General features: G+C 44.2%; 1 protein-coding gene across 9 annotated transcripts in view; it reads left to right on the forward strand.

Moving 5' to 3' along the window:
• The first annotated feature begins 224 nt into the window (after nt 1-224).
• LOC139552120 (myocyte-specific enhancer factor 2C-like) overlaps nt 225-14,546 on the forward strand; it is a 30,766-nt gene continuing 16,444 nt past the window's right edge. For 4 of the 9 annotated variants that reach the window (XM_071363534.1, XM_071363537.1, XM_071363543.1 and 1 more), the window contains exons 1-2: nt 226-456; nt 3,194-3,391. The gene's annotated coding sequence lies outside the window, so the exon portion shown is untranslated. Of the gene's footprint in view, nt 457-3,193; nt 3,392-3,527; nt 4,030-14,546 lie in introns of those variants that run through there. The other 5 variants (XM_071363538.1, XM_071363541.1, XM_071363539.1 and 2 more) reach the window with 3 other exon arrangements.

The raw sequence follows: 14,546 nt of genomic DNA on the forward strand, positions 1-14,546 counted from the left end.
CGACCTTTTGGTTATTGGCCCGACACTCTAATCGCTAGGCTACCTACTGCCACAAATTGTTAGGTGGCTAGTAGAAAGTATTACAGAGAAACACATTTAAAATATATATTTTTTTTAAAGGACAAATCTGAGGGGGCACGTGCCCCTGTGCCCACTATGGGCATGACGCCTCTGAGGGAGGTCACAGGGTGTGTGTGTGTCTGAGGGCGCTGCTGGGGGCTGGTTATGTCTCTTTCCTCTCAGTGTGCAGTTGGTAGCTTTGAGCCGAACACGGTCACCCAGGTCTCTGGGTTTTCTCCTCTAAGCCAGCTGGTCTGGCTTTATACCTTCTTCTAGTCCTCTTTTACTCCTTTGTTCCATTTCATCCCTTCTTTTCTGAGCTAAAGGATAGAGTGATCTGACCCACAGCTGGAGCTGTAGGGAACCTTCCTGGGGAAGATAATACAAGCAGCACTGGTGAGTGTGTGTGTGTGTGTGTGTGTGTGTGTGTGTGTGTGTGTGTGTGTGTGTGTGTGTGTGTGTGTGTGTGTGTGTGTGTGTGTGTGTGTGTGTGTGTGTGTGTGTGTGTGTGTGTGTGTGTGTGTGTGTGTGTGTGTGTGTGTGTGTGTGACGCACAGCAAACTCTTACTGACTCATAGCTTTCAATTTAGTTTAGTTTTGGGCAGAAAGGAGTGTGTGCCACATGATCAAACAAGAGTTTGTGAGTGCGAGAGCGCTTTTGAGAGTGTGTGCTGTCTATGGGAAAGTGTGTGAGCGCACTGCAAATGAACACAAAAACATAAATGTCTTCTATGGTGTTTTCTCATGGTAAAGTCGGTGGTATGGCTTCATCTGCTGACAAGAGACTATAAAGGAAAATCTAAAGGACTTGTAATGCCTCCCAAAGTCAAGCGTCTCTCACCTCTGTGTGTGGTTGGGTTCCCCTGGTCTGCCTGTCTGTCTGTGTCTGCCTGTCCGACCATAGCGAGAAGTACAGCCACAGCTGCAGTAGTCAATCAGGACTGGCCCAGGATAGAGAGAGAGACAGAAAGATATGAAGTTATAATTTGACCATGAAAAAAGACAGAAATGTTGAAATTCACTCTTATACTCCTATGCTGTACTTTTAGCAAGCTATATAGTTCAACATTCAATGGTGGTGTAAATATACTGTATTTAAGCAAGTCTACAATGTTTTGTGGATCTGTAACGGTTGGTCACTGGCCCTCCATCTTGGCTCTCCCTGCCCCTCCCCCATCACCTCTCTGACTGGCCTATGATCTCTGACCTCTGACCCTATGATACTTAAACTTTGTTTCTAGGTTACTTCTAGCTTTATTCCTAATGACCTTGAACAAATGCATCTTGTTATAAAACTGGTCTTTCAGTCATAACCATGGCTGACAGTCTACTGTGTGATGCAGTACAGTAGGATGACTGTATTTACCATAAGTAGCCTTTGGCTTGTGGTCTCTTGCGTCGTTACGGTCCCTTGCGTCCTAACAGTCTCTTGGTCATATTCGTATAATTTGCTATGTCACATCTCTGACAGACAGGGTTTGTGGTGTAGATTCTAGATGCCAAACTACTGTATACAATTAAACTGCAACAATTCCATAGCTAATGTTAGTCACTGTCTGCCTGGCTATCACTGCTGTTCAGCGTGTCCATACTGAAATTCTGGAGTGAATCAGAGCTTAAAATATCTCTGGTGGTACTGCCCTAACACTGCCATACACTCTGGCCTCAGAACCAAGCACAGCTGTGTCTGAGGGAGCTACATGCCACATACACATGAGTGTTTGTGTGTGTGTCTCTGAGGGAAGGGATGGAGGAGAGAACAAGGTTTTAACCTTTATTTAACTAGGCAAGTCAGTTAAGAACAAATTCTTATTTACAATGACGGCCTACAACTGCCAAACCCGGGCGCCGCTGGGCCAATTGTGTCGCCGCCCTATGGGACTCCCAATCACGGCCGGATGTGATACAACCTGGAATCGAAGCAGGGTGTCTGTAGTGACACCTCAAGCACTGAGATGCAGTTCCTTAGACTGCTGCGCCACTCGGGAGCCCCTTCAAAGCATGAAAGCATTCTTTGAAATATCTCCACATATTATACTGAGTTTTGCAGAGACATACTTTCATTGTTGTATAAAAAATGCTACCGGGACGACTGTGCCTTTGTTGTTCAGAGGCCTGTCTCACATGAATAACAGGCAGATTACATTGTGCGTGTCAGCCTGAGTGATGGGAGTGACAGCGAACGACGACAGCAGGCTTGTCAGGTGAGATGCCTACAAACGCAGCATCTTTTCTCGGGGTGTATAGTCCTGTAGTAGCAGAACGACGACAGCAGGCTTGTCAGGTGAGATGCCTACAAACGCAGCATCTTTTCTCGGGGTGTATAGTCCTGTAGTAGCAGAACGACGACAGCAGGCTTGTCAGGTGAGATGCCTACAAACGCAGCAGCATCTTTTCTCGGGGTGTATAGTCCTGTAGTAGCAGAACGACGACTGGGCAGCTGTTTTTCCTGTAACACAACAAAAGGTTAAGGCTCATCCATTATAAATAGCAGGTGTAACGTACTGGGCGTTCCACTAGACCACTAACAACTAAACTAGACCCCCATGAGACATACACTACAGGAACACATTTGCAGTGAAAACACTCCCCAGAGACGGGCTATTTGCTTTTGTGTACAGTATATGTGTGCGGGTGTGGGCAAGTGTTTGTGTGGCTGTGTGTGTGTGTGTGCATGTCGGTGTGTGAGCTGCAGAGCGGGTTAGAGCAGAGAGAAGTAGCCTCCTACTATAGAGTTGTAGGACATTTCGTAAGTCCATCCACCCATCCGAAACGGCACAGTACTGGTAAACAAGTGCAGTTCCAAGAGCTTCCACTGCAGTGCACCAGTGAGCTACAGACCAACACTTCATACTTCATACTGTTTGCCCTGTGTATTCTAGGGAAGGGAGATTGTATTACTCTGAAAATGTACATTCATTTGAGTTTAATAATCTGTTTTAAGATTAAAAGCAGGTGTGTGTGTGTGTGTGTGTGTGTGTGTGTGTGTGTGTGTGTGTGTGTGTGTGTGTGTGTGTGCGTGTGCGTGTGCGTGTGCGTGTGTGTGTGTGTGTGTGTGTGTGTAAACTACATCTTAATCTGTTTTATTAGAACCAGCTCCAGTCTCATACAGTATCTCTCCGGTCTCTCCCAGGTGCTCTGTAAACCAATGGACCTGAGGCCCTTAGAGACCACCCTGATGAAACACTCAGACACAGACTGACTGACACAGATGAGAGAGAGATTGAGATAAAGCCAGAAGGGAAGAGAGAGAACCGAAACCTGAAACGCATGCAGGAGGATCTGGGGCTGAAGCTTTGACAGAACAGAAGGAAGTGCAAGTAATTGACTGGTAAGATATCCACGTTTTCACAGCTTAACCAGACAGGAAATGTAGTCTTCTATACTACGACTAGGGTGGTTTATTTATTTGGCACATATGTTGACTGAACACACTTCAGATAGATAGGATGTGTGTGTGTGTGTGTGTGTGTGTCTTCGTGCGTCTTTGTGCGCGCGCGCACCCGCTAGGGCCTTAAAACTTGTTCATGGATTGTGTGCGTGTTTGATGGATTGGAGAGAGCGAGAGAGAAAGAGAGAGCGATCGATCAAAGTGTGTCTATGGGCACATCACCAACGGGAAACAAACATTAGCGGTATTATCCCCCTTTCCTTCCCCTCCTCTGTTCCTTCACCGGGCAAATCACTCACTCACACTGAGGGACTGCGTAGCACGACTCCCTTCCTCTTCATTTCAAATCTGGAGTGGAGAAGAGAGTTTTAATGTTGCCAGTTGCCCTTTCCATCACTGTGTTTGTATGATTAATAGTAGGCTATTGCCATTCTGGATTTAAAGCGAATTCGTTTTTCTAACGGGGCTCTTTATACGAAGACTTTTCTGCTGTACGGTATTCGGACAAGGCTCGTGAAAACGCCTGCGTAAACGGACACTGATATCGGACAGATCAGCCTCATGAGGAGCAGGCTACAGTAAGTGTGTCCGGTGGTTAATTCATATTTTCGCTTCGAAAGTTTACAGTTGGGACAGTTTGTGCTATTGGCAGAATACGCACAGTGTTTGCGCTCCGAACTCGACCATAAACGCGTCGGAGTCTGTCATATAATTTAATAGATGTGTTATACTCAGAGAGTATACAACAGCCCAGTGAGAGAGATGTGAATTGTATAGTCGGATTTGTTTATTTATCTTAAATATTTTCTTATTAAGTATTGTGTTCATGTCAATTTAAAGTTGATTGAGGTCAATACTTTATGTGTTTGTGAATGAATCTCAGACCTGTTAGAGAAAGTGAAATATGTAGCACTGATGGCCAAATTCAGTATCTTTAAAGTCATTTTGAGAAAATAAAATACTTTTGTATAATATTTTCTAGCGTACTAATACAAGTGAGGGGGTCTGTGCCACCAGTGTCAATGGGTATTATGACCCTGATCCCAGGCTAGAGCAGTGCACAGTATGTGGCCTTGAGGGGTGTGTTCTCCAACTCTGCCCCCTGGTCCAGCTGGAGAGCTACAGTGTGTGCAGGCTTTAGTTCCAGCCCAGCACTAACACACCTGATACTTGGCTCCTGTCCTCTGGATAAGCCTCTAGTTTCTGTTCTGGCTCTCCCATTAAGTCAGAGAGAGCAGGCAGTTTACAGGTGTATTACAGACTAAAGGCTAGCCTCACCTGGCTGCCACATCTCAGCTTTATGAACCAACACATGGCTGGGAGTGGGAACACGTGACTGGTCAGGGGTGCACGATGGAGGCTCTGGAGCTCCGTAGTCCTGACGGTTTTCATTTATCGCTGCCATTCTACTTGATCAATTGTACTGATTGACTGGAATTTAACGAGGTAGAAAACCAGCAAACACCTTGGGCCTCACTCCTCTCTTAAGACCTGGAGAATTCACGACCCAAACTGTAGTTTATTTAAAAGCATATTGCAGAGGATTTGCTGGGTGGTCCCCATATGAGCTTTAACTCTGACGTGTCTGAATTTTTCCCCAACACTTGTTTTCTAGTGAGTACAGTGTCATCTGCCACCGTGGTAAACAACTTACTTACTGTGTAGTGTTGCATCCACCATCCTAGTTAGGGAGTCTACATCCACCATCCTCCAGTTAGGGAGTCTACATCCACCATCCTCCAGTTAGGGAGTCTACATCCACCATCCTCCAGTTAGGGAGTCTACATCCACCATCCTCCAGTTAGGGAGTCTACATCCACCATCCTCCAGTTAGGGAGTCTACATCCACCATCCTCCAGTTAGGGAGTCTACATCCACCATCCTCCAGTTAGGGAGTCTACATCCACCATCCTCCAGTTAGGGAGTCTACATCCACCATCCTCCAGTTAGGGAGTCTACATCCACCATCCTCCAGTTAGGGAGTCTACATCCACCATCCTCCAGTTAGGGAGTCTACATCCACCATCCTCTAGTTAGGGAGTCTACATCCACCATCCTCCAGTTAGGGAGTCTACATCCACCATCCTCCAGTTAGGGAGTCTACATCCACCATCCTCCAGTTAGGTGGTCTACATCCACCATCCTCCAGTTAGGGAGTCTACATCCACCATCCTCCAGTTAGGGAGTCTACATCCACCATCCTCCAGTTAGATGGTCTACATCCACCATCCTCCAGTTAGGGAGTCTACATCCACCATCCTCCAGTTAGGGAGTCTACATCCACCATCCTCCAGTTAGGGAGTCTACATCCACCATCCTCCAGTTAGGGAGTCTACATCCACCATCCTCCAGTTAGGGAGTCTACATCCACCATCCTCCAGTTAGGTGGTCTACATCCACCATCCTCCAGTTAGGGCGTCTACATCCACCATCCTCCAGTTAGATGGTCTACATCCACCATCCTCCAGTTAGGGAGTCTACATCCACCATCCTCCAGTTAGGGAGTCTACATCCACCATCCTCCAGTTAGGGAGTCTACATCCACCATCCTCCAGTTAGGGAGTCTACATCCACCATCCTCCAGTTAGGGAGTCTACATCCACCATCTCCAGTTAGGTGGTCTACATCCACCATCCTCCAGTTAGGGCGTCTACATCCACCATCCTCCAGTTAGGGAGTCTACATCCACCATCCTCCAGTTAGGGAGTCTAATACAGATGAGTCTTTGTCTGCTAGTTGCCTGTAGCTACTGTAGTGTTAATCAGAGACTCCCCCCTACTCTAGTCTAGTCTGAAGTATTTATAATGAGTCATGTGCCCGTAGTGGAGAATGGTGGTGGTGGTGGTGGTGGTGGTGGTAGGGGGGTTACAGCATCTACTGGCCAGCTTGGTAGAGCTGTAGGACACCGATCCAAGTCATGTCCCTTTTACTTGTTATTTTCCTCCTGACAAGGTGATAGAGGAACTACGTAGTTTTCTTTGAAATGATATGCGGTGCTCGTAGCGCCGTGATGAAGTCCACGCAGGCTCTATGTCTGGGGGCACACACCCCTTTGAGACTCGTCTACGTGCACTCCTCCGCCCCCAGCCCTCTACTCCTCCCGTTCCCTATCCACCCCCTGCCCGGCACCCATCCGTCTACCCCCCACTACCCCTGCCCCTCTGACACTGGCATGTAGGTTGTCCTGCCAAGATATACAAGGGCATTGCCACCCCATCACCCACTGTCTGCCGCTCTCGCTCTATCCAGCCTCAAAATACACACTTACACATTCTGTCTACCCTGTCTATCTGTCTGTCTATTGGACTGTGTGTCTCTGGTCCAGGGTTGGACTGGGATAAAAAATCCACCTGGTGATTTCTAATACCCCAGGCCATTTTTTTCCTTTTGGCCCTCATTATTAGCCAAATAATGATAATTCTATGCAAACACCCCAATTTAGATCAGCCCACTGGCATTTGCCTGAACTGCCCTATGGCCAGTCTGTTTCTGTTTGGTCCTTCTGTCTGTCCCTCTCTTGCCCCAGAATACACACACGTACACAGCATGGGGGTAAATGAGGACTCTGAATCATCCCTCTACATAGAGAAAGGCCCATCTTTGGCACACTGCGATGGTGTGTTTAAGTTTGTGATAGAGAAGGGGTACCGTGATTGTTGTGAGAGTGGGTGTTAGTTCGGGAAAATAAGGAGTCTGTTATATGTCCAACTCTTTTCTCTAGTTCTACTGGCTATGTCTGTTTCTGTCTCTCTCTGTCTTAGTGTGAACTAGATACGGGCCGCTCTGCTTTGTTTTGGGGTAATAAGTTCATTATTTTATTTTTGGAGCCCCACTGGTTACGTGTAAGCTATTTATAGATGAGGAAATGTGTGTTTGTGCGTAAGTGTGTGTGTGTGTGGAAGGAGGAATCGGGTGGAAATCTGCCATCTTCCTGGTTTGGTTTACAGGTGGGCTCTACATCATGTCGTCTTAGAGGGAACACACATGCTGGGGGAAAAAATCTAGCAAACACACACAAGCACACACACAGTGTTTAGGTCAAAAGCAAGCTTCCCTCGAAAGCAGAACTCCATGCTCAGTATCAACACCCACAGTTTATATAATTCGGGGTTGACTCAACAAGGAATGTTCTATATTTACTCAAAAGCAGAGGAGTATGGTGTTTCCTGAAACAGCCTCACTATCTGCATGACTGACTGACTGACTGACTGACTGACTGACTGACTGACTGACTGACTGACTGACTGACTGACTGACTGACTGACTGACTGACTGACTGACTGACTGAATGAATGAATGAATGAGAGCACAGAAGTAATGTGTCCTGTTTGGCATGTTGGGGCTTGTTTTGATTGGACATTATGCCCTAGCTAGCTTGATTATATCTGGTGCTGACATATACTGTGTAGAAGATCTGTGTTTAAAATGTGCCTTTTCTGGTCAGTTTACTGAGGAGTCTGTACAGATCAGGCTCTATTCTCCTCTAGCTAGGGATGGGGGTACGTTGGAGCTGTCACCATGTTATTACATATCATATCATCTCTGATCTCCACAGGGGCATAAGGGATAGGGGATAGGGGTTTGGGATGGTACACTACACAAACAAAAGTATGTGGACACCTGCTCGTCGAACATCTCATTATAAAATCATGGGCATTAATATGGAGTTGGTCCTCCCTTTGCTGCGATAACAGCCTCCACTCTTCTGGGAAGGCTAGATCTCTCAAACTCAACTCTGGACCTTGAAGACAGTTCCACTGCATTTTTTCATTGTTCCCCTCTAATTAGGGACTGATTTAGACCTGGCACACCAGGTGTGTGCAATCAATTATCAGATAGAACAGAAAACCAGCAGGCTCCGGACCTCGTAGGGTAACAGTTGTTGGAACATTGCTGTGTGGACTTGCTTCCTTTCAGCCACAATAGCATTAGTGAGGTTGGACATGTAGAGTGATTAGGCCTGGCTCGCAGTCGGCGTTCCAATTCATCCCCAAAGTGTTCGATGGGGTTGAGGTCAGGGCTCTGTGCAGGCCAGTCGATTTCTTCCACACCTGATCTCAACAAACCATTTCTGTATGGACCTCGCTTTGTGCACGGGGGCATTGTCATGCTGAAACAGGAAAAGGCCTTCCCCAAACTGTTGCCACGAAGTGGAAGCACAGAATCGTCTAGAATGTCATTGTATGCTGTTGTGTTAAGATTTTCCTTCACTGGAACTAAGGGGCCTAGCCCAAGCCATGAAAAACAGCCCCAGACCATTATTCCTCCTACACTAAACTTTACAGTTGGCACTATGCATTGGGGCAGGTAGCGTTCTCCTGGCATCCGCCAAACCCAGATTAGTCCGTCGGAATAACAGATGGTGAAGCGTGATTAATCACTCCAGAGAACGTGTTTCCACTGCTTCAGAGTCCAATGGCGGCGAGCTTTACACCACTCCAGCCGATACTTGGCATTTCGCATGGTGATCTTAGACTTGTGTGTGGCTGCTCGGCCATGGAAACCCATTCAAATGAAGCTTCCTATGAACAGTTCTTGTGCTGACGTTGCTTCCAGAAGCAGTTTGGAACTCGGTAGTGAGTGTTGCAACCAAGGACAGACAATTTTTACGTGCTATACGCGTCAGCACTCGGTCGGACCTGTTTTCTGAGCTTGTGTGACCTACCACTTCGTGGCTGTGCCGTTGTTGCTCCTAGACATGTCCACTTCACAATAACAGCACTTACAGTTGACCGTGGCAGCTCTAGCGGGGCAGAAATTGTAGGGAATGTGGCATCCTATGACGGTGCCACGTTGAAAGTCACTGAGCTCTTCAGTACAGACCATTCTTTTGCCAATGTTTGTCTATGGAGATTGCATGGCGGTGTGCTCGATTTTATCCACCTGTCAGCAATGGGTGTGGCTGAAATAGCCGAATCCACAAATTTGATGTGGTGTCCACATACTTTTGTATATATGGTGTATGTTGTGTAGCGTGATAGGGGGTTTTGATGACAGCCCGGTTACCAGTCTGTTTCTGCTTTCTCTCATGAACAAGTACTACTGAATTACTACTCATCACTACTACACAAAATCTACTGGTTTTAGTACTTGATTGTTATTGAGATGTGTAGTAAACCAGTAGTGATTTATGTAGTAATTTAAGTAGTAATAAATTATGAATTGGGACGTTTCGCTACTGGTGAACACTACATATTTCCTACTCAAATCACTACATAATTCTCCCTTAATATGTAACTACTGAGCTTTTGGGTCTCTACTACTTAAAACCTACACATACCTACACAATTCCTACATGTTCACTATTAAATTACTACACGATTCCTACACATTACTGCTGTCTGCATACTCAACCCATATTGAATTACTAAACGATTCCTACACATTACTGCTGTCTGCATACTCAACCCATATTGAATTACTACACGATTCCTACACATTACTGCTGTCTGCATACTCAATCCATATTTAATTACTACACGATTCCTACACATTACTGCTGTCTGCATACTCAATCCATATTGAATTACTACACGATTCCTACACATTGCTGCTGTCTGCATACTCAACCCATATTGAATTACTACACGATTCCTACACATTGCTGCTGTCTGCATACTCAATCCATATTGAATTACTACTGCCAGTGCCATCTGTGTGTGTGGTGTTGTATCACTACTGATCACTACTGAATTGATCCTGATCCTTTATCATTTTCTACATAAATCCTTTGGAATTACTATTTAAAACATTGAACTACCTATTCAAAATCCCTACATGTTTTTTCCTCACGTTTCTAACTGTAGTTATATCACCAAACAAGCAATAATAAGCTCATGCAAACTTTATTGCAATTTGCTTTGATTCAATTAATGACATATTGAATGACATATTTACACTTATTTTGTCCATCCCTTTGAGACCTTGTCTTCATTCAGCTTTGACTGAACTTTATTCACATCCTCTTTTTTGTTGCAGCCATTTTTCCACCATGTAACCTTTTAGAAAATAAAGACAAGGACAAGAGACAACCAATTCTAAGCCATTATCAATCATCGGCTAACAGAGGTCACAACACAGAAAAACATTTTTAATCTCACTAACAATGGCCTCCAGTCTTCTTATGTCAAGGGGCTCCTTGGCTCCTTGTCACAAGAGGTAAGTAGAATGGGTAAGTATACAATAAGAACATACTGTACATTTGCATACAAACACACTCATCAGCTAGCATGACGAAAACAGAGTCTACATAGCTACAATTCAATGGGGCTAGCAAACAGATAGGGTAAACTCAATACATCTCTATGACAATGGCTAACGGCTAAGAGCGTTTTGGCTAGAAATCTTTTTGATGTTGTAAAAAGTGATATAAACGGCTAAACAATGACATGAAGGTATTCATGAAAGTATTCATAAAGGAAAGTTAAACTTACAGATGGTGCCAGTATAAGGTCTATGAAAGACAGGATGACGGAGGATGGAAGGTGATTACATTCGGGATTGTCAAAAACAGTAAACAGTAACAACAACCAACTACTTCCTGTTTTGTCTTCTTCTGCAGTCATGAAAAGTCGGTGTAGTCTGGCTGTAGTGTTATGATACGTCAAGTAATAAAAACTCTACCTGATTACTGTTGAAAAGCCTGTGTAGTAAAGCTGTAGTGCTTTGAGTACTTATTAACTACCAACATCAAGTAGAAAAATCTCTAGCCGACCAGATTACTACTAACAAGCCTGTGTAGTAAAGCTGTAGTGTTTTGAGTACTTATTTACCACCAACATCAAGTAGTAAAAACCTCTACCTGATTACTACTGGAAACTACTGTTTTCCTACTGAACACTACACATCTCTACCTATCTTGAGTAGTGCATAAAGTACACATTCACTACACAGTCTCTACATTGTCACTACGGCACAAATAAGTTTTGTGTAGTAATTCAGTAGTGCTTTTTCACGAGAGTTAGCCAACTCCCTACTCGTCGTCTTGTCATTGACAAGCCTGATCCCTTTCTCTCTTTCCCCCTTCCATTCTCCTTCAGCCTCTGACTGTAAGCTGGGAACCGTGTGTGTGTGTGTGTGTGTGTGTGTGTGTGTTGGACGCTATAAACCACGTGTGCTCTGACTGTGTCTAGCTACTTAAGACAGGCTTAAAGAACTTGTAGGCCAGGGAGTCGCTCGATGTACAGGTAACTGCCAAAATAAAGGAGACTCTTGCGTAAATGAGGGATAGAAAGTCTATTGAAAGCAGGTGCTTCCTTCCACACAGGTGCGGTTCCTGAGTTAATTAAGCAAATAGCATCCCATCATGCATAGGGTCATGTATAATAATGCCCAGTTACCCATCATTTTGGCTACTATGGCAAGAAGAAGATATCTCAGGGACTTTGAAAGATGCATCTCCAAGGAGCATAAAAGGTGTGTGTGTGTGTGTCTCAGACAACAGATCTCAATTCAATTGAACGCTAATGGGAGATTCTAGAGCGGTGTCTGAGACAGCGTTTTCCACCACCATCAACAAAACACCCACACAAACACCGTTCACCATCAACAAAACACACACACAAGCACACACCCACTCATGCACACAAACGCACACACACAAGCTCACACACGCTCACACACATTCACACACACAAGGGCTGGGCATTGACCTCATGATACGATATTTATCACGATACGATAAGTATAGCCGTTCTCATGATTCTATATGTATTGCGATTCGATACTGTGATTGTATTGCAGTTTTGTGTTCCAAACAAATTGCTTACTATATGTCTGCTGCAGAGAGCCAAGAGAGAGCATGAGAAAATTTGCTCTCTGAATTTTGATCAGTCAGGGAAATAAAGTGCTGAAAACATGTTGAGTCACTATTTATAAAGAAGACGGAAAACAAGTTATAGGATGAAAAATACCTACAGTAGCATTTTTTTTTTTTAATAACAATTTATATATCTATATTTTTTTGTTTTGTTATATATATATATATATATATATATTTATGGATATACAGTACTAGTCAAAAGTTGACACACCTACTCATTCAAGGGTTTTTCTATATTTTTACAATTTTTTACATTGTAGAATAATAGTGAAGATGTCAAAACTATGAGATAACACATGGAATCATGTAGTAACCAAAAAAGTGTTAAACAAATATAAATATATTTAATATTTTTGATTCTTCAAAGTAGCCACCCTTTGCCTTGATGACAGCTTTGCACACTCTTGGCATTGTCTCAACCAGCTTCAGCTGGAATGCTTTTCCAACAGTCTTGAAGGAGTTCCCACATATGCTGAGCACTTGTTGGCTGCTTTTCGTTCACTCTGCATTCCAATTCATCCCAAACCATCTCAAATGGGTTGAGGTTGGGTGATTGTGGAGGCCAGGTCATCTGATGCAGCACTCCATCACTCTCCTTCTTGGCTAAATAGCCCTTACACAGCCTGGAGGTGTGTTGGGTCATTGTCCTGTTGGAAAAGGGTTAAGTGTGCCTTGAATTTAAAATAAATTGTGTCACCAGCAAAACACGCCCACACCATCACACCTCTTCCTCCATGCTTCACGGTGGGAACCACACATACGGAGATCATCCGTTCACCTACTCTGCGTCTCACAAAGACACGGCGGTTGGAACCAAAAATCTCACATTTTGACTCATCAGACCAAAGGACAGATTTCCACCGGTCTAATGTCCATTGCTCGTGTTTTTGTTGGCCCAAGCAAGTCTCTTCTTATTATTGGTGTCCTTTTGTAGTGGTTTCTTTGCAGCAATTCAACCATGAATGCCTGATTCACGCAGTCTCCTCTGAACAGTTGATGTTGAGATGTGTCTGTTACTTGAACTCTGTGAAGCATTTATTTGGGCTGCAATTTCTGAGGTTGGTAACTCTAAGAAACTTATCCTCTGCACCAGTTTCATCATAGCCCTTGATGGTTTTTGCGACTGCATTTGAAGAAACTTTGAGAGTTCTTGATTGACTGACCTTCATGTCATAAAGTAATGATGGACTGTCGTTTGCCATAATATGGACTCGGTCTTTTACCAAATATACCACCCTTACCTTGTCACAAAACAACTGATTGGCTCAAACACATTAAGAAGGAAAGAAATTCCATAAATTCACTTTTAACAAGGCACACCTGTTAATTGATTTGCATTCCATGTGACTACCTCATGAAGCTGGTTGAGAGAATGCCAAAGCTGAGTGGGCAAATCTGTCATCAAGGCCAAAAGTGGCTACTTTATTTTGATTTGACACTTTTTTGCTTACTACATGATTCCATATGTGTTATTTCATAGTTTTGATGCCTTCACTATTATTCTACAATGTAGAAAATAGCAAAAATAAAGAAAAACCTTTAAATGAGTAGATCTGTCCAAACTTTTGACTGGTACTGTATATAAATATCTATATATTTTTTTACAAATCGACACTTAGAGTCAAATGTCAATAAATTATTATCCAAAAATAAGATCGAGATATGTCACTGTATAGATCTTTTCCCCCGTTACAGACACACACACACACACACACACACACACACACACACACACACACACACACACACACACACACACACACACACACACACACACACACACACACACACACACACACACACACACACACACACACTCTCACACACACACACACACACACACTCACACGTTCACACACAGTACATCACTGGGGTCGAGCTCCCTGCCATCCAGGGCATTTATACTAGGCGGTGTATGAGGAAAGCCTGGAAAATTGCCAATGACTTTAGCCACCCCAGCAATGGACTGTTCACCCCACTACCGTTTGGTAAACGGTACCGGAGCATCATGTCTCGGACCAACAAGCTCTGAGACAGCTTCTATCTCCAAGCAATAAGACTGTTGAACTGCTAACCGATGGCTGCTCAATCCCATCCACGGACTATCTGCACTGACTTTATACACAATCTCAAGTCTCTATTCACACATTCACATACTTAAACTGTCACTCTGGCACACAAACACACATAACACACACACTCACACATACTAACGCTGCTATTCATGATTATTTATCCGTCTGCCTAGTTGCTTCTAGTCACTTTTACCCCTGC

The sequence above is a fragment of the Salvelinus alpinus genome, chromosome 24 (assembly GCF_045679555.1).
Source record: "Salvelinus alpinus chromosome 24, SLU_Salpinus.1, whole genome shotgun sequence".
Lineage (NCBI taxonomy): Eukaryota > Metazoa > Chordata > Actinopteri > Salmoniformes > Salmonidae > Salvelinus > Salvelinus alpinus.